The following is a 22,404-nucleotide window of genomic DNA, read 5'->3' as shown; positions in this document are numbered from 1 at the left end:
AATACTATCTACCTGGAGATTACCTGAAGGTACATTCAGATCCCACAAGTTAGGACTTAATCCCTTGAGACTGCTTCCATCCCACTTCATATATCAAGTAATGAAAGTGAAAATAGAAGTTGTTCCCACAACTTTTGTCTCATTGGGTACACAGCTGAGGTTCCTTTGACCACCTCATCAGATCCAACTAATTTCCATGAATTGCTCACAGAACACATGGAAACACATTTACAGTTACCAGTTTACTAAATAAGCATGATAAAAGATACAGAGGAACAGCTTGAAGAAGAGATATGCAGGGTGAGGTCTGGAAGGATCCGGAACAGAGAAGCTTCTGTCCCTATGAAGTTGAGGTGACTCACCTGCCCAGTGTGCCTGTGTTCACCAATGTGCAAGCTCTCCAGACTCGGTAGTTTTGGGATTTTATGGAATCTTCATCATGTTGGCATTATCAAACATTAACTCCATTTTCAGCCCTTCTCCCTTCTCAAGAGAATTAGGAGTGGACTGAAAATTCGAAGCTTCTAATCATGGTTTGGTCTTTTCAATGATCAACCCCCATCCTAGAGCCCACTTACAGTCACCTCATTTGAATGAAAGACATTCCTATCACACAGGGAAATTACAGTTTTCAGAAACCCTAGGAGCCAGGGACAGTGATCAACATATATTTCTTATTATAAATCATAATAATCACAGTCTTAATCTGAAAATAATATATAGGCCACTCAGGATTGACAGTGTTATTCATAAGGGGCTCTCTAAGTTAGAATACTAATTACATAATTTGTAATTGGTAGTTCAGTTTGTACCACATGGTAAAATAGAAATACAGTACCTGATGTCATTGAGCTTACTTTCCAGTGGGGGGGAAACAATTGGGGTTTAATTTTTTAAAATATTTTATTGCAAACAATTATAATAAAATGCTAAAAAATATTTTACTGTGCTTTGAGAGGGTTTTTACAAGGAGACATAGAATTTGGGTTCAAAAATAATTTATTCATGAAATGGCATTTAAGTTGAGTCTGAAAGTATACACAGGAATTGGGCAGAATATGTGACTCCTAAGAAGCATTCTGGATAAGAAGCTCACTTGGGAAATATGAAGCAAAAAGAATTAGACAGATACAGGGACATATGAGTCTAATTGTTTGTTGTTGTTTAGTTGCTAAGTTGTATCTCTTTTGTGATCCTATGGACTGTAACCTGCCAGGCTCCTCTGTCCATGGGATTTCCTAGGCAGACATCCTAGAGTAGGTTGTCATTTCCTTCTCCAGAGGATCTTGCCAAGGCATGAATTGAACCCACATCTCCTGTTTTGCAGTCAATTCTTTACCACTGAGCCATGATATAGTTGACCTGCTGCTAAGTCGCTTCAGTTGTGTACGACTCTGTGCGACCCCAGAGACGGCAGCCCACCAGGCTCCCCCGTCCCTGGGATTCTCCAGGCAAGAACACTGGAGTGGGTTGCCATTTCCTTCTCCAGTGCATGAAAGTGAAAAGTGAAGTCACTCAGTCGTGTCTGACTCTTCGCAACCCCATGGACTGCAGCCTACCAGGCTCCTCTGCCCATGGGATTTTCCAGGCAAGAGTACTGGAGTGGGTTGCCATTGCCTTCTCTGATGACTCACCTAGGGCTTCGCAAATGGCACTAGTGGTAAAAGAACCTGCCTGCCAGTGAAGGACATACAAGAGACACAGGTTTGATCCCTGTGTCTAGAAGATCCTCCGGAGAAAGGCATGACAACCCACTCCAATATTTTTGCCTGGAGAATCCCATGGACAGAGGAGCTTTGTGGGCTATAGTCCACAGGGTCGCAAAGAACCAAACATGACTGAAGTGACTTAGCATGCAGGCATACATGATTGACTGACTTATTGAAAGGCTAAATGACTTCAGCTAAACTTATAGAAGAGCATAGAGTCCAGAATATTGCAGACTTTATAGGTTAGATTGAGGATTTGAGATTTTGTTATATGTATAGTTTAGGGCCATTAGAAGATTTTAAGCAGGAAAATTATATATTCAGATCTGCACTTAAAATAAAACAATTTTTTTGACTTTTGTTTGTTTGTTTATAAGTAACTGTTTAAAGAACAGTCAGTAAAGGAGACAAGAATGTCCAATCAGTGGAAGAATACTAACAGAGATGACAGCATTGGGAACAGAGATGATAGCATTGGGGACAGGAAGAAGTGGTTGAAGTTGAGATATATTTGGAGGACAACATGAGAGCCTAGTGATTAATTAGATGTGGTAGGTAGAGGGAGAGAAAATATAGTGAGAAAAACTATGCATTTGTTTGTATCAACAATATCAGTGATTTCTAAAATTTTTACTTTGTTGGTTATCTGATCCATGTCACTGTAAACAGTGAAAACTTCTGTTAATTAGATAAAAAAGAATTTGATTCAAATTCCTCCAAAAGTGGTTCCATTTGTCAAAGGGATAAAATCGAATAAAATATAATTTATTATAACTGTAATATAGATGCAAACACTGAAAAGTGGTCAATAGTAAATGTAGATCTCCTGTCATCTAACTGCTTAAAATTTAACCCATTGCTTAAAAGACCCTTAGGCTCAAGATAGGACAAATTTGAACAAAATACCATAGGGGAGAAAAATGACGGAAGCAAAGGCTCCTACATTTAACAGGCTACTCATAGTCTTTATCTTTTTAAAAAACAAGAATTCAGGTTATAGAAACTCACATTGTTTTTAATAGTTTTGAAAACTGTTATGGACTAGAAGAAGAACTTGCTCAATTGTGAAACCTGAGACTTGTGGAAAGCAACTCTTAGAGAATGAGGTATACACTTGAGATATAATGTATATAATTCAAAAGTCTTACAGGCCTATTCAATACATTGGATATTAATTTTGAAACAATTATATACATGCTACTATACCAACTCACAGAATGAGGATCTTCAGTGGTTAAAATGAAACACAACTGTATTCCTTTAGATAATTAAGTAGATATTTTAAATGATGTTCAGAAAAGTCAGCCATGATCAGTATGACAACAGAAGTATACGCCATATTCTCTTTCTCATTATTAGTCAGTTTTGATAATTAAGAATTAAATGAAGATCACTAGGCAAGTTTTTTAAGGCAATGTGCCAGACGTATGTATTTTAATATATTATGTCTGCAGAGTAGATTGTAAATATTTACAAAATACTGTAGAACAAAAGTTTTTAAAAGATTGTAGCATCCCGAGGAAGCAAGATGAATCCCTTATATAAGACAGTATATGTAAGACTTGTAAGATTCAGATAGCTTCTAGAGATTTAAAATATATTTTAATAGGTATCATAGTATTTACATTTGACAGGATAACTGAATAAAAACAACCTGAAAATTTAAATATCATAATAATTTTTCCCATATATGACATGTTATTTATAATATGGAGCTTAGTAAACTGAAATTTTAAAAAAGTGAATAGTTTGCTGATATTCAGAAAGATCTAAATGACAAAACTATATTTAAGACCCTTTGATATGATTTTAAATCAATCATGGGAAAACCCAGGTTTTCTACTTAAGAAACAGTCTGAATATAATATGCAAAAAAAAAAGCCAAAACCAAAAAAAAAAAAAACTGAATGGTAAAACTGCAATTTAGAACTAGAATCTGAGCCCAAGTGACCCCATGATTTTATATTCCATGAGATTCTATATGAAACAACTCTCAAGATTCTCTTTAAAGACTCATCTAAAGCTGGTAACACCTTTTTGTTTCCTCAAAATGTTTGAATTCGTTTTTATTTCTTTCATGGTTTTTGTAGAAATTTTTAGGTATTCCTTTTTTTTTTTTTTTTTGCTTAAGTAAGTTCCAAGTTTTAATATATAAAATCTCATAGATCCAACCCATACTTGTAGAGATTGGTGAGTGTTTCCGCAGGTCTAGATTGTACATTTTTAGGTATAGAGGCCATGCCGTTCCTGTTGCAATTATTGAAATATACTTTTGACTACTCCATAGGGATTATAGACAAAATGTATGGCAAGTATTTCTTAAAAATAATGCATACGACAACTTTTCTTTTGACTAAACATCAACTAATCAGAATATGTATTTTATTAAAATAATGAAAGGAAATGTTGTTAAGAGGAATTATCAAAACTGGCAAATAATGAAAAAGAGAATATAGCATGTACTTCTGTTGTCACACTGATCATGGCTGAATTTTCTGAACATCATTTAAAATATCTACTTAATTATCTAAAGGAATGTAAATGTGTTTAATTTTAATATTGGCTATTAACTGAAGATCCTCAGTTTTGGTATAGTAGCGCATATATCTTGTCCTGTAGAAATATAATTCTTTCCAGGCAGAAAAATAATTTTTATAGGTAATGGTTGTATTAGCTGGTAGAACATTAACTAAATTTGTCTTAAACTCAAAATGCCTTTCCTAATGAAATCTATAACCCCTACCCTGTCTAATTATTCTTTCTCCTAAGTTTACTATCTTATTAGTTCTCTTTTTAATGAGGTAATAAATGATTTATAAGTGTTTGTTTTATATTTGTGTGAAATGTTATTTTGAGTATTTAGCATTTAAAAATTATGCTTTAATAACATTTTATGCTTAAAGATTTTTGATGTATTTTTAGTAAAATTATGTACTGTTTTCATTCCTTAAATCCTTTAGCCAGTGTTTATTTACCTTTCTTTGTTAGAAACCCCGAGTCAATGTACAAATAAAAGCTCTATCTCTAGAACATATATTCACCTACAATTACATTAACAATTCATTCATATCCTACTCCCTGAATCTCATTTTAAAGTTCCTTTTAAAGCTTATCATTGTGAATGATAAGCTGGGCTTCAGTCACTATAGGCAATAGGTATAGGACTTGTTTGATTCCCTAAATTGTGCCCTTTTAGCTTGACTTTAACTTGGTGTTCAAAACACCTTTGGATATAAATATAGCTACCATATCTTATCACTTTTAGGTGCCCTCTACTTTCCTCTGACAAAATTCATATTCTGTTCAACTTATTCACCTAAGATAGCAATAACTGCTACAGTGTTGCATCTCCTCAAACGTTTGCAATGTTACACTAAGGAAAGGCTGACTTCAGAGTATAAAGATCTGTTTGTGGAATTGTAGGCATTAATTGTTGTTTATTTGCTAAGTCATGTCCAACTCTTTTACCACTACATGGACTATAACCCTCTAGGCTCCTCTATCCTTAGGATTTCCCAGGGAACAACACTGGAGTGGTTTGCCATTTTCTTTTCCAGGGGATCTCCCTGACCCATGGGTCAAACCTGCATGTCTTGCATTGGCAGGCGGATTCTTTACCACTGAGCCACCTGGGAAGCTCAGGCATTAGTCAAATATAAATTAGGACAGATATTTCATAGATATGTAATATTTGGTCATATATCAGGTTGGATTTGAGTTGACTGATGCAGAGTAGCACCTGTAAGCTGACTTTAGAGCTTTCTCATGGATCAGCTTGTTTTTTTTTTTTACAGGTTTGTGCATTGTTTTACTCTTCAATATTAACTTTTGGGAATTTACTCTTTTCTTGGAGTAAATATGCATATTAGAGATTTGAAGCTTTCTGATTGATTTTAGATAACCATAGTTTTAATTCACTTACAGTTGTATTTTACATTTCAATCATTAAGTTACCATTTTGCTCTCATTTTTTATTTGTCTTTTATGTCTTTCCAATTAAATGCTACATTATATTGCATGTTGGAATTATGTTTAGTCTCTTCTTGCTTGTTATCTTATGAAAACCATGATTGTATAAAATGCATCTAGAAATGCTATTGAGATAAAGATTGAAGATAATACTTTTATAAGATTGTTTTGGGGTAATGAAAGAGTAAAATGGTAACATAGTGGGTGGGTGGGTGGGGGTGTGAGTATTTTTCCATGCAAAATTATTCTCTTCCTGAAATGTGACTCTTTTATGCAAAATGATACTTTTCCCCCCAAAATAGATTCTACAGTCTCAATTGTAGAACATATACATTCCTAAATATTTACTTATTTTCTTAGGAATATATCAAAAACTCCCACATATCAGGATAATCAATGAATTGTGCAAGCTTTCCTCTTACCTAAATTTCTCATTATTAGTACTGTATCAGCAGATGGCACTGTCTGAATAACTCATTTAAATTAAGGTTTTGGTACTTATACTATTTTTACTTTATCTTAAAAGTGCTCATAGGTAACAGAAAGGTTTTGTTAAGAAGCATAAGGCACACTCTTTATTATATTTAATTCAGAATGTATTTCTTTAGTTGGCAAATCCTAGATGGACAGTAAACTTCCTGCCTTTGAACTTCATTGCAGAAATAGAATATCTCCATTTTTATTAATAGATAGACCATGAAATTATACTATTGTTTCAACAGAAGATTTCCTCTCTCATTTCTTCTTATCTAAAGACTAACTTAGGGGCTTCCCAAGTGGCTCAGGGTAAAGAAACTGCTTACAATGCAGGGGGCTCAAGAAACATGGGTTCACTCCCTGGGTTGGGAAGATCCTCTGGAGAAGGAAATGGCAACCTGCTCCAGTATTCGTGCATGGAAAATCCTATAGACAGAGGAGGCCAGTTGGCTGTAGTCCACGTGGACACAAAGGGTCAGACGCTACTGAGTATACACACACGCACACACAGACTGAATTGCCTCATTTGTGTTTTTCTTTGGGCTACTATAACAAAACACCCTAGACTAGTAGCTTACAAACAGCAGAAATCCTCACAGATTGAAAAGCTGGAAGTTCAAGATCAGGGTGGCAGCGTGGTTGGGTCTCAAGAGCACTCTTTCAGGTCTCAGACTTCTCTTATTGTCACATGTCAAACTGAGTGAGCTAGCTTTCTGGATCCTCTTTTAGGATCCTCTGGATGGTCCCACCATCATAACCTAACCATCTCTCAAAGCCCCACATCCTACTGCTATCACCTTGGGCGTTAGGTTTTCAACATGGAAATTAGGGAATGGGGCAGAGACATTCAGACCATAGTGTCTTAGATGGGAATATATTGTTTCTTTAAGTCTTTTTGAGGTGTAGAGTCTACACCTAAGCTCATAATTACAATAGCGGAGCCTTCCCTCTCTTCTGCCATATATTGCTACAACAATATCACCTGTTTCAATTCCTTATTTTTCTTAATGATACTGCAGGGATATCTGGAAAGAAGGTTCATAATTTCTATCTGAAGATCTTTCAGTGCCTCCTTCCATGACCTCATAATCTATCTATTGATACATTGTTGTATGTATTTATACACCAATAATGTTTCCACAGAGGTTCGTGACATTGTACAGGAAACAGGGATCAAGACCATCCCCAAGGAAAAGAAATGCAAAAAAGCAAAATGGCTGTCTGAGGAGGCTTTACAAATAGCTATGAAAAGAAATGAAGCAAAAAGCAAAGGAAAAAAGGAAAAATTATCCCATTTCAATGCAGAGTTCCAATGAATAGCAGTGAGAGATAAGAAAGCCTTCCGCAGTGATCAATACAAAGAAATAGAGGAAAACAACAGAATGGGAAAGACTAGAGATCTCTACAAGAAAATTAGAGATACCAAGGGAACATTTCATGCAAAGATGGGCTTGATAAAGGACAGAAATGGTATGGACCTACATCATGAGAAACGCTGGGCTGGAAGAAGCACAAGGTGGAATCAAGATTGCCAGGAGAAATATCAATAACCTCAGATATGCAGATGACACTGCCCTTATGGCAGAAAGTGAAGAGGAACTAAAAAGCCTCTTGATGAAGGTGAGGGTGGAGAGTGAAAAAGTTGGCTTAAACCTCAACCTTCAGAAAACGAAGATCATGGCATCTGGTCCCATCACTTCATGGGAAATAGATGGAGAAACAGTGGAAACAGTGTCAGACTATTTTTCTGGGCTCCAAAATCACTGCAGATGGTGACTGCAGCCATGAAATTAAAAGATGCTTACTCCTTGGAAGGAAAGTTATGACCAATGTAGATAGCATATTGAAAAGCAGAAACATTACTTTGCCAACCAAGGTCTGTCTAGTCAAGGCTATGGTTTTTCCACTGGTCGTGTGTGGATGTGAGAGTTGGACTGTGAAGAAAGCTGAGCACCGAAGAATTGATGCTTTTGAACTGTGGTACTGGAGAAGACTCTTGAGAGTTCCTTGGACTGCAAGGAGATCCAACCAGTCCATTCTGAAAGAGATCAGCCCTGGGATTTCTTTGGAAGGAATGATGCTAGAGCTGAAACTCCAGTACTTTCCTTTGGCCACCTCATGCAAAGTGTTGACTCAATGGAAAAGAGTTTGATGCTGGGAAGGATTGGGGGCAGGAGGAGAAGGGGACGACAGAGGATGAGATGGCTGGATGGCATCACTGACTCAATGGACGTGAGTTTGAGTGAACTCCCGGAGTTGGTGATGGACAGGGAGGCCTGGTGTGCTGTGATTCATGGGGTCACAAAGAGTCAGACATGACTGAGTGACTGAATTGAACAGAAGCAGAAGATGTTAAGAAGAGGTGGCAAGAATACACAGAGGAACTGTACAAAAAAGATCTTCACGACCCAGATAATCATGATGGTGTGATCACTCATCTAGTGCCAGACACCATGGAATGTGAAGTCAAGTGGGCCTTAGAAAGCATCACTACAAACAAAGTTAGTGGAGGTGATGGAATTCGAGTTGAGCTATTTCAAATCCTGAAAGATGATGCTGTTAAAATGTTGCACTCAGTATGCCATCAAATTTGGAAAACTCAGCAATGGCCACAGGACTGGAAAAGGTCAGTTTTCATTCCAGACCCAAAGAAAGGCAATGCCAAGGAATGCTCAAACTACCGCACAATTGTACTCATCTCACATGCTAGTAAAATAATGCTCAAAATTCTCCAAGCCAGGCTTCAGCAATAAGTGAATTGTGAACTTCCAGATGTTCAAGCTGGTTTTAAAAAAGACAGAGGAACCAGATATCTAATTGCCAACATCCGGTGGATCATCGAAAAAGCAAGAGAGTTCCAGAAAAAATGTCTATTTCTGCTTTATTGACTATGCCAAAGCCTTTGACTGTGTGGATCACAATAAACTGTGGAAAGTTTTGAAAGAGATAGGAATACCAGACTATCTGACCTGCTTCTTGAGAAACCTATATGCAGGTCAGGAACCAACAGTTAGAACTGGACATGGAACAACAGACTGGTTTCAAATAGGAAAAGGAATATGTCAAGTCTGTGTATTGTCACCCTGCTTATTTAACTTACATTCAGAGTACATCATGAGAAATGCTGGGCTGAAGGAGCACAAGTGGGAATCAAGATGGCGGGAGAAATATCAATGATCTCAGATACGCAGATGATACCACCCTTATGGCAGAAAGTGAAGAGGAACTAAAAAGCCTCTTGATGAAAGTGAAAGAGGAGAGTGAAAAAGTTGACTTAAAGTTCAACATTCAGAAAATGAAAATCTTGGCATCTGGTCCCATCACTTCATGGGAAATAGATGGGGAAACAGTGAATACAGTGTCAGACTTTATTTTTGAGGGGTCCAAAATCAGTGCAGATGGTGACTGCAGCCATGAAATTAAAAGACGCTTACTCCTTTGAAGGAAAGTTATGACCAACTAGATAGCATATTAAAAAGCAGAGACATTACTTTGCCAACAAAAGTCCATCTATGATTTTTCCAGTGGTCATGTATGGATGTGAGCGTAGGACTATGAAGAAAGCTGAACACCGAAGAATGATGCTTTTGAACTGTGGTGTTGGAGAAGACTCTTGAGAGTCCCTTGGACTGCAAGGAGAGCCAACCAGTCCATCCTAAAATAAATCAGTCCTGTGTGTTCATTGGAAGGACTGATGCTGAGGCTGAAACTCCAATACTTTGGCCATGTCATGTGAAGAATTGACTCATTGGAAAAGCCTCTGATGCTGGGAGGGATTGGGGGCAGGAGGACAAGGGGATAACATAGGATGAGATGGCTGAATGGCATGACCGACTCGATGCACGTGAGTTTGGGTGGACTCCAGGAGTTGATGATGGACAGGGAAGCCTGGCGTGCTGCGATTCATGGGTTGCAAAGAGTCGGACACGACTGAGCGACTGAACTGAACTGAACTGAATTCTTCTACCACCTTTCTGAACTTATTCTACCCCATGTTTACATTTTAGATCTTGTCTCTGATCTCCATTAGATGCAACCGATTTTTAGATAGCAGTTCATTTTACTGATAGGAAATAAACTGCTCTTACATAATTGGTATTGATTTTAATAACAAGTTCAGGAAAGTAAAAGTTTAACTTAAAGGGCAATTTTATTCTGAATTGATAATTCTGGTTCAGTATAGTAGAAAATAAAGGCTTTTTAGAAGCAGATATAATTATATCTTCAGTGCTGTCTAAAAACATTGTAGTGAGATACCGTTTTCACCAATTGGGTGAGCAAAGATTAAAAGGCTGATAAATACAGTGATTGCAACAATGTGGAAAAACAGTTACATTCATTTGTTTGTGGTCAAAAAATTATAAAAAGTTTATAACATTTTCTGGTCATTATTCTCAAGAATTCTCAGTTACCTAACCTTTTTATTCCATAATTACACTTTGAAGCCTATTTCCTACCAGGATAAAAGCCATGATGTACATGATCAAGATGTTGATTGTAGCACTAGCTGTGATAACAAAACAAATGAAACAACATAAATATTGTTTTACAGCCACATGTCTATCACAAGAAAAGGGTAGTTGGTTATGGTATATCTTATTTTATATTGCACATTAAGCTACTATTAAAAAGATTAAATTGGATCTGCAGGAATTATCTCTGAAAGACATCTATGATGCATCAAGTTTAAAATGTTGCAAGGTAACTTGCAAAGTAATTGTTACAGTACTTTCTAATATCTTTCTGTTTAAAATGATTTATTTGTTTTTGACCACAGTGGGTCTTTGTTTCTGTACCTGGGCTTTCTCTAGTTTTGACCAGTGAGGACTGCTCTCCTTTGTGGTGCCCAGGCTTCTTGTTGCGGTGGCTTCTCTCGTTGCAGAGCATGGGCTCTAGGCACACAGGCTTCGGTAGTTACATCCCGTGGCTCACTACTTGCAACTCGCAGACTAAGTTGCTCTGCAGCATGTGTGATCTTCCTGGACCAGGGATTGACCCTGTATCCCCTGCAGTGGTGGGTGGATTCTTAAACACTAGACTACCAGGGAAGTCCAAGAATTTTCTTATATCTTTAAAAGAGAAAATCTCTCTCCCTTTTCCTTGCCTTTTCTTTAACTAGACACATTCACATAGAGACACACGTGCAAATAAATATGCATGGATTTTTTTTGGATAAATGCATAGAATTTATGAGTGAATGCATAATATAATTTGTAAACATATATATATCTATACACACATATACATGTATATGTATGGATTATGAAGCATATCTAAGGAGTGGCTCAGCAGGAGTATGAGGACGTTATTACTTTTTCATTTGTATACAGATTGTACTGCTGAACTTGTGACAATGAACACTATTAAAATTGGAATTATACTAATCAATAAAACCTAAAGATAACCAAAGTAAATAAATAATATCTGAAACTAGTAGTACAAAATATTATGAGGATATGTTATTTGGGAAAGAATCCAAATTACTTTTGAAAAGACTATTCTTGAATTAGATGGTGCATAAATAACAATCCCTGCATTTTACTTCCCACTTTCTTATTGAAATAACAAAAACACGACATGTAAAGGTATGCCAATACTTACTACTAGAAATATTGTATGTGGAACCTAAAAAAAGTCAAATTCCTAGAAACAAAAAGTAGGATGACAGTTTTAGGGGTAGGAGAGTTTAGGAAACAGGGAGTTGTTGGTCAAAGGGTACAATTTTTCAGTTGTAGGATGAATAAGTTCTGAAAATCTTTTGGTAATTATGTCTAATAATACTGTGGCAGCATGATAACTATATCTAATAATACTGTGTTGTATACTTCAAATTTGCCAAGAGAGTAGATTTTAAGCATTCTCACTGTACACACATAAAAGTTAACTGTGAGCGATGAGGAATGTGTCAATTAACTTGATTGTGGAGATCACATCACAGTGTATACTTATATCAAATGATCATATTGTACTCTTTATATACAATTTTATTTGTCAGTTATACCCAGTAAACCTGGAAAATCAATCAATCAGTCTGTCTCTGGTGAGGGAAGGGGAGAATCTGTCAAATTAAGAAGAGTTTTATTATTTCAACCATTTAAAGATCAACAAGATGGCTGTTTCAGAGACATTTGCTCTACTTGATACTTTCAGAGCCATGCTAGGTTTATTTGACTTTATTTCCCCATCAAGCATCTCTATTTCTAAAAGTATTCCTATTTAGAAATTTAAAATTATGCCAAATTTTTCAGTAAGGTTTTAGGGATTAAGCAATACAGTTAGACTGGAGGTGGCACATTCTCTCTTGAAACGTGGTCATAATAACTAGACTGAGATTCAAGAGACACAGTGGTCTGCTCAGATATATAGATATATATATATATATATATATATATATATATATATATAATTTTTTTTCTTCACTGTTTTTGGCAATAGATAAACCTCAGATAGTACAACCAAATTAGAGAATCAAGTTTTTTTTTTTTTATAATTTGTTTATGAAAGAGAGGGTGGGGTGAATTGAGGGAGTAGCATTGAAACATAATTTACCATATGTGAAATAGATAGCCAGTAGGAATTTGCTATATGATGCAGGTTTTTATTTTTTAATCAACTGACCCCAAGGGAATTCTTTTTACTGATTAATATTTATGCCATCACATACTTGATAATTACCTTAAGCTAATACACACACACAGACACACACACACACATATACATGAAATTCTGTCTTCCTACAATTTGATCTTTCCTTAAGACCATACTCTTGTAAGTGTTACTATTCTTTTTAAGAATGACTCCTGTTAAACAATTCCAAAAACATTCTAGCTTTTAGCAAGTCAGATCAAGCAAAGTTTCAGAATGCTGCAGATTTTTATTTCTTTCCCATCATTATGACCAAGGATTACTGTGCAACCAGAGCACAAAGTGAATCTCTCTTTAGAATGCACATTTCTCTGTCAGAAGTGAAGCAGTCCCTCCGATAGTCCCTCTAAATTGTATTTGTTGGTTTGAATGGATTTATTATGCAAAATCCTTTATTAGTGATTCTTTTTTAGGAATGAACATTAAATTTTGGCTTGTAGTGTCATCCTTTCATTAGTCCACCTTACATCCTAACTGGCAAAAATATTTTAAGAGTTTATAACATGGAGTTAACACTTTCTCAGTTTCTGTAGTTTTTCTCTTACTGTTTTCTGCTCATTCTTTTGATTTGGTGAGTCAAGTTTGGATAGTTTATTCCACTATACTGCTTTCCAGGAGTCTCACTATTTAAATACATTTAAATTTTAATAAAATACTAAAGAAGAGTGAAATGAAAAGGGTATGAGGAAGAGAGGAGATAGTTGACAGAGTAAAGAATAAAGATGGTGTGGGAGCTACTTACCAAGGACGAAAGGAGTAAAGGATCGTGGTGGGGGGGGTGTAGATCAGTTTAATGTTTTGGTTACAGAATGCTGAGATAGTGAATAGCTTATGGTACTCCTTTTTCATTGAGGCAAGAAGAAGCAAGATTATTTGTTCAAGAGAGAGTAAGAAAGAACTATATGCTACCTTAATTTTGAAAATCAGCATTTTTACATTTTTGTTGGTCCTTGTTCACTTGCTTTTTTGAACTGTGAAAGCCCTTGTAATATTGTATGATTATTAAGCATCTGCTGATTCTGGTTGTGGGTTGGATTGTATTTTGGTTTTATTTTGGCTTTATAATATTTGGCAAATTTGTAAAATTTGTAAAATTTTGTAAAAATTGTAAAATTTGTAAAATTTATAATATTTGGCAAATTTATAAAATTTGGCAAATAATATTACATTTGTTATATCTATAATTTGTTTTTTTCAATGCTTTTTAACTTGTGGTCAGGCTGAGGAACTTAGTGGTGTTTTGCTGTTCTGTCATTTGCTTGTTGTCTTACATCATATTTTCCTTTCCTATAATTAATTCACTTTGAGGGGCAGTGACTCTAATCTATTGTATATAGCATTTGTGATTGTTTTGGTCTCCCAGCTGTCCTGGGAGACCAAAGCTAGACTTATCAGATCATTTCTTCAAGACTCAGTATCCAAATTGGAGAAATATAAGCCTGGAAGAAACCAGCTAGTACACATTTCTAAGTGGTGGCTATGTTAATAGATGATTTCTTTAAATCTGATTCTGATCAATATTTTTCCTTTGGGTTAAGTCAGCATGTATAATTATTACCTGTAGGCATTTATATTTCTATTTCTTGTTTCCAGTGAACATATCTATGTTTATAAAAGTAATACAGATTTATTTTCCATGTTTCTGCAATTGTATATCGCTTACACATTTATATTATAATCCCATTTCCTTGGCTCATTATGTAAATTAGAATTCAGGAAAGAGTCAGTCTCAGGGACAGTGTGTCAGAGATGCCTGTTGTGCTGAATACTTGGTAATAAAATACTGTGTTTTACATTATTGAAAGAGCTTTGTCAAAACATCTTCCACATTACACCAGCCCTGTCAAAACAATTGTGACACAATGCTGTACTTTTCTTTGTTTGAAAGAGAGTGAAGTTGCTCAGTCGTGTCCGACTCTTTGTGACCCCATGGACTCTAGCCTACCAGGCTCCTCTGTCCATGGGATTTTCCAGGCAAGAATACTGGAGTGGATTCAAAACATGGATGATCTTACAGTCGTTTTAATCAGGATACTTGGACACTGTAGTTCTTGCTTTTCACAGATGTGTAATTAACTACTGAAATGAGTATGACCAGATAAATTTCCTTCAAAATATCTTTAAAAATCCATGGTCTTTGCTTCATTTATAAATGAAGAGATATGTGTCATTCTATTCTATTATAGTAATAACTTCCCAAGTTATGTTTGTCTGATTTATTGCCCTGTGAAAGAAATACAAAGAAACGTAAGTATGGAATCTTCCTTTCATGTATTCCTTTCCACTTAAAAAGTAAATTTAAAGCAGAAAGTTTGCATATAAGAAGCATACACTTAATTCACTTATCCTGACACAGTCATATAAAACATTTCACCAAATTAAATTCCAAATTGTTACCTTTAATTAATCAAGTAGAATATTGGTTTAACTCAACTATATGCACCTTTAGAAGGTTTAGATTCAGACATGCTGGTAAAATGCTCAAGTGCTAACCAAATATTTTTTCCTAGTGCACAATTACCTATTTATACCCTCAGATGCCTCAATTTGACTCCACTAGAGCATGATATAACGCATTATTCAACTAATATTGACCAAGCACTAGCAACAGACTAAAGGTATAAAAGCTTCATTTATAAAGCATAATATCAGGCCATCAATGTGTTTCTAAGATGAACAGAAAGTAAAGGTTAATAGAAACTATGCGTTTAAAATCTCTACACTAATGGATGACTTATTTAACAACTAACATTTAAGTGCAGTAACTATGGGCTATACACTATTCTAAGTACATTACACAGGTTTCAGTTCAGTTCAGTTCAGTCACTCAGTCATGTCCCACTCTTTGCGAACCCATGAACCACAGCATGCCAGGCCTCCCAGTCCATCACCAACTCCTGGAGTTTACCCAAACTCATGTCCATTGAGTCAGTGATGCCATCCAGCCATCTCATCCTCTGTTGTCCCCTTCTCCTCCTGCCCACAATCTTTTCCAGCATCAGGGTCTTTTCCAATGAGTCAGCTCTTCGCATCAGGTGGCCAAAGTATTGGAGTTTCAGTTTCAATATTAGTCCTTCCAATGAACACCCAGGACTGATCTCCTTTAGAATGGACTGGTTGGATCTCCTTGTGGTCCAAGGTACTCAAGAGTCTTCTCCAATACCACAGTTCAAAAGCATCAATTCTTTGGCGCTCAGTTCAACTCTCACATCCATACATGACCACTGGAAAAACCACAGCCTTGACTAGACGGACCTTTTTTGGCAAAGTAATGTCTCTGCTTTTTAATATGCTATCTAGGTTGGTCATAACTTTCCTTGCAAGCAGTAAGTGTATTTTAATTTCATGGCTGCAATCACCATCTGCAGTGATTTTGGAGCCCAGAAAAATAAAGTTAGCCATTGTTTCCACTGTTTCCCTATCTATTTGCCATGAAGTGATGGGACTAGATACCATGATCTTACTTTATTTAACTTTTATCATAAGCCTTTGTGATAGTGAAATTATTATTCATCTTACAACAGATCAGAAAGTGAGGCACAATAGTTAAGTAGTATTTGCAAGGTCACACAGCTATGAAATAGAATAAAGGGAATTTCAAATTTTAGTACAGATTGTGTGGCTTTAGCCACTATGATAAACTGTCAGACAGTGTTTAGCACACTATTAAATATGGTTGGTTTCCAAAAACTACTTGCTAATAGAAGTATTTTGTGACAGGAGAGGTATTTTGCACATTTCATATAGTGTAATTGTTACTAATGATACAGTATTTCATCTACACTAAGTTGCCTTATAAAATTATTCACGCCGTTATTTCATGTACTACTAAATATGAAACTGGCAATGTTCTCTGAGTTTTTATTTTGTAATTACTAAAATTTGGAGAGATTCAATGGAGTATTTGGAATGATATGACATAACATTTATACTTGCTGATAATCTTGAGCTCTTTAGGGGATTTGGTGTCAATAGTATAATTTCAAGGTGCATCAAAAAATCAATTATAATAGACAACTCAATTTCAGATATTCTAAAATGTGAAAAATACATATAAAATAAAATATAAAATTAGTTGTCATTCATTGAAAACCTATAAAACCCCTAGCATTCTACTACTTGCCTTTATATGGATTACATCATCAAATTTCACCACAACTGTCTAAGATGGTGTAACATCAGCCCGATTTGAAAATGAAGGGGCAGAATATAAAAGGTGCTAATTGATTTAACTCTAATTATAATATATTTGGCACTTGAAATTTTTTAAATTAAAATGTTAATTTGAATATCGTTGATTTACAATGTCGTATTAGTTTATGCTGTACAGCAAAGTGAATTAGCCATATATATTCATATATCCATTCTCGTCTAGACTCCATTCCCACATAGGCCATTCCTGTGCTAGACAGTAGGTTCTTTTTAGTTATCTTTTATATATAGTAATGTACATGTGTCAGTCTCGACCTCCCAGTTTATTCTCCTCTTCCCCTTGGTAACCATAAGTTTGTTTTCTATATCTATGATTCAGTTTCTGTTTTGTAAATAGGTTCATTGGTACCATTGTTTTACATTACACATATAAGTGATATCATATACTATTTGTCTTCTTCTGATTTATTTCAGTTAGTATGACAGGCTCTAGATCTATCCATAAACCTAAATATTTATGAATTAGAAGCATACATTTATTTTACAATGCTTTTAACCTTGGTATTAATACACAGCTGACAACTGATAATATCTTGGCAATGGAGGAGCCCTGGAAGCCTCATAATATGGGGTACAGGAGGTGAGGTTAATCCAGACACCAGGATACATTATGACACAAATATTCTTCTCCTGATGAAATTAAATAAATTCTTATAGTTTTATTTATGTTATGAGCAAGAAGATTATAATAAAAATGAATAAAATAAGAGAAAGCAAAGAACTGATAAAGAGATGTGATACCCCCAATGTGAAGAAAGGAAGGAAGTGAATTCTATCTATAATTACTTTATCTGTGGCATCATTTTTTAAAGAAATTTATGTAATAATAGTCTTCTGAGACTAAAAATATGTTCATAAACATCAATTTCAACATTCAAATCTTAAGATGGTCTACTAAGGGAAAGACTTGATTTTTAAAAATCATGTTTGTTTATTACCGAAGGCAAAAATTTGTGTTCTTTGAATCGAGCTATGATTCAGCTGAATGCATTTTATGTTATAAAATGCAATATACTCTAATGCATTCAAATGTTCCTTAAATTTACTCACAGTATAAACGTAACATATACATACAAATTTAGTCACTTGGATAACCAATAAACTCTTCTAAGGACATACTTAAGAGGATGCCATGAATTCTAATATTGTCTTTATAATTACAGTTTTAATCTTTTGTTTAAGCTTAAAATGTTTTATAAATAATTATATAAAAGACCAGTGAAATATCAGTCAGTTCACTTCAGTTCAGTCACTCAGTTGTGACCGACTCTTTGTGACCCCATGGACTGCAGCATGCCAGGCCTCCCTGTCCATAACCAATTCCCTGAGTTAACTCAAACTCAGGTCCATTGAGTCGATGATCCCATCCAACCATCTCATCCTCCATCATCCCCTTCTTCTCCCAGCTTCAATGTTTCCCAGAATTAGGGTCTTTTCCAATGAGTCAGTTCTTTGCATCAGGTGGCCAAATTATTGGAGTTTCAGCTTCAACATCAGTCCTTCCTATGAACACTCAGGACTGGTCTCCTTTAGGATGGACTGGTTGGATCTCCTTGCCGTCAAAGGCTCTCAAATGTCTTCTCTAACACCATATTTCAAAAGCATCAATTCTTTGGCACTCAGCTTTCTTTATAGTCCAACTCTCACATCCATACATGATTACTGGAAAAACCATAGCCTTGACTAGGTAGACCTTTGTTTGCAAAGTAATGTCTCTGTTTTTAATATGCTGTCTAGGCAAATCCCATGGATGGAAGAGCCTGTTAGGCTGCAGTCCATGGGATCACTAAGAGTCGGACACGACTGAGCGACTTCACTTTCACTTTTCACTTTCATGCACCGGAGAAGGACATGGCAACCGACTCCAGTGTTCTTGCCTGGAGAATCCCAGGGATGGCAGAGCCTGGTGGGCTGCCGTCCATGGGGTCACACAGAATCGGACACGACTGAAGTGACTTAGCAGCAGCAGGTTGGTCATACCTTTTCTTCCATTGAGTAAGCGTCTTTTAATTTCATGGCTGCACTCACCATCTGCAGTGATTTTGGAGGACAAAAAATAGTCAGCCACTGTTTCCACTGTTTCCCCATCTATTTGCCATGAAGTGATGGGACAGAAGCCATGATCTTAGTTTTCTGAAGGTTGGGCTTTAAGCCAAATTTTCACTCTCCTCTCTCACTTTCATCAAGAGGCTCTTTAGTTCTTCATTTTCTGCCTTAAGGGTGGTGTTGTCTGCATATCTGAGGTTATTCATATTTCTCCCAGAAATCTTGATTCTAGCTTGTGCTTCTCTTGATGTACTGTGCATATAAGTTAAATAAGCAGGGTAACAATATACAGCCTTGACGTACTCCTTTGCCTATTGGGAACCAGTCTGCTGTTCCCTACCCAGTTCTAACTGTTGCTTCCTGACCTGCATACAGATTTCTCAGGAGGCAGATCAGGTGGTCTTGTAATCTCATATCTTTCAGATTTTTCCATAGTTTGTTGTGATCCACACAGTCAAAGGCTTTGGCATAGTCAATAAAGAAGAAGTAGATGTTGGTCTGGAACGCTCTTGCTTTTTTGATGATCCAGTGGATGTTGGCAATTTTATCTCTGGTCCCTCTACAGCTTAAACATCTGGAAGTTCACGGATCATGTATTGTTGAAGCCTGGCTTGGAGAATTTTGAGAATTACTTTCACTAGCGCGTGAGATGAGTGCAGTTGTGCAGTAATTTGAGCATTCTTTGGCATTGCCTTTCTTTGGGTTTGAAATGAAAACAGACCTTTTCCCTTCCTGTGGCACTGCTGAGTTTTCCAAATTTGCTGGTATATTGACTGCAGCACTTTCACAGCATCATCTTTTAGGATTTGAAGTAGCTCAACTGGAATTATATCACCTCCACTAGCTTTGTTCATAGTGATGCTTCCTAAGGATCACTTGACTTCACATTCCAGGATGTCTGGCTCTAGGTGAGTGAACACACCACCGTGATCTTCTGAGTTCTGAAGATCTTTTGTGTACAGTTCTGTGTATTCTTGCCACCTCTTCTTAGGTCCATACCATTTCTGCCCTTTATTATGCCCATCTTTACATGAAAAGTTCTTCTTTGTATCTCTAATTTTCTTGAAGAGATTTCTAGTCTTTTCCATTCTATTGTTTTCTTCTATTTGCACTGGTCATTCAGGGAAGACTTTCTTATCTCTCCTTGCTATTCTTTGCTGCTGCTAAGTTGCTTCAGTCATGTCCGACTCTGTGCAACCCCATAAACGGCAGCCCACCAGGCTCCCCCGTCCCTGGGATTCTCAAGGCAAGAACACTGGAGTGGGTTGCCATTTCCTTCTCCAATCATAAAAGTGAAAAGTAAAAGTGAAGTTGCTCAGTTGTGTCCAACCCTCAGCTACCCCATGGACTGCAGCCTTCCAGGCTCCTCTGTCCATGGGATTTTCCAGACAAGAGTACTGGAGTGGGGTGCCATTGCCTTCTCCGTGCTATTCTTTAGAACTCTGCATTCAAATGGGTATATCTTTCCTTTTCTCCTTTGCTTTTTGCTTTTCTTCTTTTCACAGCTATTTATAAGACCTCCTCAGACAACCATTTTGCTTTTATTTTGCATTTCTTTTTCTTGGTAATGGTCTTATTCCCTGTCTCCTGTACAATGTCACGGACCTCCGACCATAGTTCATCACGCACTCTATGAGATCTAGTCCCATAAATCTATTTCCCACTTCCTCTGTATAATCATAAGGGATTTGATTTAGGTCTTATCTGAATGGTCTAGTGGTTTTCCCTACTTTCTTCAATTTAAGTCTGAATTTGGCAATAAGAAGTTCATGATCTGAGCCACAGTCAGCTCCCAGTCTTGTTTTTGCTGACTGTATAGAGCTTCTCCATCTTTGACTGCAAAGAATATAATCAATCTGGTTTCGGTGTTGATCATCTGATGATGTCTTTGTGTACAGTCTTCTCTTATTGTATGAATAAGAGAAGACTGGCAACACTCTATTGACAACACTCTATAAGCCTTGGCCCGGCTTCATTCTGTACACCAAGCCGAAATTTGCTTGTTATTACAGATGTTTTTTGACTTTCTACTTTTGTGTTCCAGTCCACTATAATGAAAATAATATCTTTTTTTGTGTGTGGGGACAAATAAAACCTTGTATAGTAATAAGTTTTCTAAAAGCCTGACATCCTTTCTCAGTTCTGTACAGTTGTGTTGCTCAGTTGAGTCTGACTCTTTGTGACCCCATGGACAGCAGCACACCAGGCTTCCCTGTCTATCACTGACTCCCATAGCTTGCTCAGCTCATGTACGTTTAGTCTGTGAGGCCATCAAACCATCTGTCTTCCCCTACTCTTCCTGCCTTCAATCTTTCCCAGCATCAGGTCTTTTCTAATGAGCCAGTCCTTTGTATCATGTGACTGAAGTATTGGAGTTTCAGCTTCAGCATCAGTCCTTCGAATGAATATTCAGGACTGATCTCCTTTAGGATGGATTGGTTTGGTCTTGCAGTCCAAGGGACTCTCGAGTCTTCTCCAATACCACAGTTCAAAGCACCAATTCTTTGACTCTCAGCTTTCTTTATAGTCCAACTCACATCCATACATGACTACTGGAAAAACCATAGCTTTGACTATATGGACCTTTGTTGACAAAGTAATATCTCTGTTTTTTTAATACGCTGTCTAGGTTTGTCATAGATTTTCTTTCAAGGAGAAAGTATCCTTTAATATTATGGCTTCACTCACCATCCACAGTAATTTTGGAGTCCAAGAAAATAAAGTATGTCATTGTTACCATTGTTTCCCCATCTATTTGCCATGAAGTGATGGGACTGGATGCTATGATCTTCATTTTTTCAATGTTGAGTTTTAAGCCCAGTTTTCACTCTCCTCTTTCATTTTCATCAAGAGGCTCTTTAGCTACACTTCACTTTGCTGCCATAAGCATGGTATCATATGCATATCTGAAGTTATTCATATTTCTCCCAGTAGTGTTCATTCCATCTTGTGATTCTTCCAGCCTAGCATTTCACAAGATGTATTCTGAATGTAAGTGAAATAATCAGGGTGACAGTATACAGCCTTGACGTATTTCTCTCCTAATTTGGAACCAATCTGGTATTCATGTCTGGTTTTAATTGTTTCTTCTTGACCTGCATACATATTTCTGTTTAACCTACAAATAAGTAGGTTGAACAGACATGCTTTAAGTTAGAATTTGTCACACTGTATCCTTTAAAAGAATCAGTTCTGTTTTGTCTACAGGAAATGTACTTTCCTTTTAGGTCAGAAGGTAAAGAATCTGCCTGCAATGTGGGAGACCTGGGTTCAATGCCTGGGTTGGAATTAGCCCTCCTAGAGTAGGACATGGCGACCCACTCTAGTGTTCTTGCCTGGAGAATCA

This window comes from Bos indicus, chromosome 3 (assembly GCF_029378745.1).
Source record: "Bos indicus isolate NIAB-ARS_2022 breed Sahiwal x Tharparkar chromosome 3, NIAB-ARS_B.indTharparkar_mat_pri_1.0, whole genome shotgun sequence".
Classification (NCBI taxonomy): domain Eukaryota; kingdom Metazoa; phylum Chordata; class Mammalia; order Artiodactyla; family Bovidae; genus Bos; species Bos indicus.
The sequence above is the reverse complement of the archived record's forward strand: the minus strand, read 5'-3'. Positions refer to the sequence as shown.